This window comes from Zingiber officinale, unplaced genomic scaffold (genome assembly GCF_018446385.1).
Source record: "Zingiber officinale cultivar Zhangliang unplaced genomic scaffold, Zo_v1.1 ctg251, whole genome shotgun sequence".
In the NCBI taxonomy this organism is placed as follows: domain Eukaryota; kingdom Viridiplantae; phylum Streptophyta; class Magnoliopsida; order Zingiberales; family Zingiberaceae; genus Zingiber; species Zingiber officinale.
Window position 1 is genome coordinate 1,445,109 of NW_024589922.1, and position 4,005 is coordinate 1,449,113.

Consider the following 4,005-nt stretch of genomic DNA (forward strand, 5'->3'; position numbering starts at 1 on the left):
AACTAGTAATAACATAAGCTAAAAACTACTGGTGTATGACATGATAAATCACCAGAAACTGTAACCCTTAATCTCTATCAAGGTCGATCATCATCAGGGTTTTACCTAATAAATAAAATATCTACTATCTCAACTAGACAGGTACTAATAAAGAATACTAATACATGTCATAGACTGTAATAGTGAACAGGGCATAAACTAATCAAAAAGGTAGGATAACATATACCAACATACCTCCTACAGCTTGGAGATGTCCTGCCGCTGTCAGGTCCCAAAACCCGAAAAGTCACATCGAGAAGACCAAAACAGAAAATCCGAAACACCGAGAAAATAAGACTCGTAAGCCGATCTCTGATACCAAATAAATTGATATCAGATAAATCTCGAAAATCCAAAACACATAGCAAGTATCGTATACCTGCTCTGATACCACTAAATTGTCACGCCCCAGAGGAGTCTCTGTCCGAAAAATCCCCTGTACGGCGGACAATCTGAAACTTTTCTACAAGCACTATATACCTCAGCCACATGCGGCTGGAATAATAACAATAAAAGAAAACAAACACCACGCAGTTAATATCAAATTCAGCCTCTGGCTGACTCAACCACGCAGTTAAAAATAAAGCAGCCCACTCAGCTGTACCAAAAACCAAAACACAAAACTGCTAGCCGGCTAGGCTTACACAACCAATAACAAATAAAAATACCACAAAACAACATCAACACTCCCAAAAATAAAACCAGAGTACAAAGCTAAACAAACTGATACATAAAACAAACAAAACATACGTGAAACCGATAAGTCTTCTGATGTGACGTGGGGACCAGCAGACAGGATGCTCCAAGCGACACTGGTACCTGAAAAGATAGTGTCAACGGGGGTGAGTTCAACAACTCAGCGAATACCAATGGACATGAGTAGTAAGATATATCTAACAACAACAAACATGGAATACAGCTTCCTAATCGTATATATAGGGATATGCAAAACTGAAAGGTAACTGAGGAAGCTGTACTCACCAGGAACTCCTATCCAGATAAAAGGGTCGTCAAACCAAAAGTGTCAATAATCCTGTATGCAGGTCAAAAGTATGCATCCAACCAAAATGCAGCAACCAAATGCAGCAAACACAATCACAATAATACAAAATACATCAATGCATATGATGCTAATGATGCGTCCTGGTCACCCCTGACGCCAGTCAGTCCTCTCACACACAAATGGCGAGACCGAGTGGGTAGGGCTGTGACAACCGTGCACTCTGTCGTCACTACTCCTGATGAGTGACCGAGTGGACGGGATGCTGTCGGAGTACTCCTGTCCTGTGACCCCAAATCATAAATGGGGGAGCTCAATGCTCTCAACTCCCGGTACACGATGACGGGGAGGTATCTCTGCCGGCTACCACGCTGAGTCACCTGACCAACGGAGCCAAACAGAGTCCACCGTCTGCCGGCTACTACGCTGCTACACTAAATGCCAGCGGAGCCAAACAGAGCGGAACTGACTGCCGGCTACCACGCTGCCTGATATACCACTAAACCATGAGTGGGGGTGTGTGCAGTACATGTAACTGGCGATGGGCTCAACCATAGTGGAGCCGACAATCGCACAGCATGAAATCATGATGCATGTCACTATGCATAACAAAAACTGATCAACATAACCATATCCATATATACAAAATGGGTACTGTAAAAGCGATGGTCACATACCAAAATCTATAATACACAGGTCAGATAGAATATCAAAAACCTATGTCCTGAACATAATAAGTATGGAATATCCTGATCAGCATAGAAAAATCCATATATACATAATATGGGTACCACAGTATCAGTAGGTCAGTCCACGGATCTAGGACATACAGGTCCTCTATGGTATAACAACCTAGACCCAAATCATATCCCTCTTCCATAGCATATGTACCAACAATATACACAGATCAAAGAATCAGGGTCTAAACACCCGAATCATATATGATATACAAATAGAGGTATACAAATCTGATATGGCACAAAAACCTAAGTATCAGATAATCTAGATACACAGGCCAGAAACAACAATCCAAATCCTAGTCCTAACCTCAGTAAGCATGGTATGTCACTCTAGAAACTAAAATACTCATGGTAACAAGATAATCATGGCAACAAATCACGAGATATAAGCACGGATACATCACAGGTGACAAACCTAACATGCTATGGATATCAAACAGTGACATACCAAAGGCAAACATGTTCATTGCATGTAGTTATAAAATACTATGCATATCCAATGACAATATCATAAAAGATAAGTCAAGAGGTACCCGCCTCCAATAGGAAAGATCCAATCAGTCCAAATCCGGACGTTAAGAAACTTGTCTCGCGTCAAGGTCCTGTGATAAATAGTATAATTTAGCTAAGTATAAACAAATAGCTAAATAAATTTCTAATCCATCGACCATCTAAGGTTAGTTTTATTAACCCTAATTACACCAAAAATCAACCAACATATTTGATTGTATTCATTAAGCCTTACCTCTGGATCACACAAAAGGAAGATCACAGCGATTAGGGCTTTCTCCAACAATGTCTGCAAAGGAAATCACCATATAAGGTCTACACAGGATTTAATATAATTAACCCTATGCTTACATAACAAAAGTAATACCAATAGCTCAAACTATCGAAATCATCAAGTTCATCTTCCCATACTCACCTCAACAGTAATTAACTTAACACCAACCTTACCCAAATTCCCTGATGCCTCAACACTGCTCAAATCCTATAGAACTTACTGCCAAGATCCGGAGAAGCTGCTGTGAGAAATCAGTGACAAATACCACTGTTATCAGCCAACAAATCCAACATAAGATCCCAAATCAACAATTGAAATACCTCTTTATTTGCCTTACCCAACTCGATAGCCCTTGTTTTTCTCTCTGCCGGCAGCTGGTGGCGAAGCAGGAAGAAGGCAGCTGGTGGCGCAGTAGGAAAAATTACCAGTCGGGTAGGCTGACCACAACCCAACCCAGAGGAGTTAGGGTTCGGATCCAGCAACAAGAGGGAACCTAGGACAAAGGAAGGAGTCGGCTAGGCACTGCACAGTGGAGGAGTCGGCGTCGGCAGAGGGAGGACAGCCGGTTGCCGGTTGTGGTAGCGGTGACACTGTGCAAAACTAGGGCAGAGAGAAACGGGAGAAGGGCGTCGGCGGCGCTGGGATCCCCACGGCGACAGCGGCCTGGGTCGGTCCTGGTGGCCGGCAATGTCCCGTGCGGCGGCTAGGGCTGAGGAAGAGCGGCAGTGCTCGGCGTCGGCACCAGTGGGCATAGAGCAAGCTTTCGGCGATTTTAGGGCAGGGGAAAGCTTCGGCTCGGGTGGAGAAGAAGATGAAGAAAAGGTCTTCGGGTGTGCGGCTCGGGAGGAAGAAACCGCCGGCCGGCGGTTAGGGCCGGCGTCGGGCGCGAGAGAAGAAGAGTGGAGTGGATGAGGGCTCGGGCTCGGCACAGTAACGAGGAGAGAAAAAAAATATAAGGAAAAAGAAAAGGGAAAAGGAAAAGAAAAATAAAACTTTTCCTTATTAAAATTGGGTAGCCTAAACAGGCTTTTTCGGACCCCATTTTTATCCCCGTTAACTCGTCCGTACGAGCTCCGAAAAATTCTTGAAAAATGTCCATAAATTTCGAAAAATTCCCTTATTAATATTCGTCATTTTTCCGGTATTTTACACCAGCAATTCCACTATACTTTCCACCGTCTTGAACCAGGCTTGGGCGTCCCATGGCTCACAAGTACCCGTGAAGTTCTCCGGCTTCTGCCTTAGCCACTGTATTAAGTACGTCTCATGTCGGACCACTGGGGCAGGGGCTATCGGTGGTACTGGTGCAGCTGTAGGTATGACGGGCAATGTATTCTGATTTGCTGGTGGGGTGAGGTGACAGGGTTTCCTTGCTGATTCATCAAAGCAGTGATTACTTGTTGTTGATCTGTGATCTGAAGCTGGAGGTCTGTGACTACCTA

The 4,005-nt window shown here is 43.9% G+C and overlaps 1 long non-coding RNA gene across 1 annotated transcript; it reads right to left on the minus strand.

The window, feature by feature from the left end:
• Positions 1-2,320: 2,320 nt before the first annotated feature.
• Positions 2,321-3,483, minus strand: LOC122037308. Its single transcript, XR_006127611.1, has 3 exons — positions 2,901-3,483; positions 2,525-2,804; positions 2,321-2,381 (listed from the first exon to the last, which is right to left on the minus strand). It is a non-coding gene; the product is annotated as an uncharacterized LOC122037308 (long non-coding RNA).
• Between the last annotated feature and the right edge of the window lie 522 nt (positions 3,484-4,005).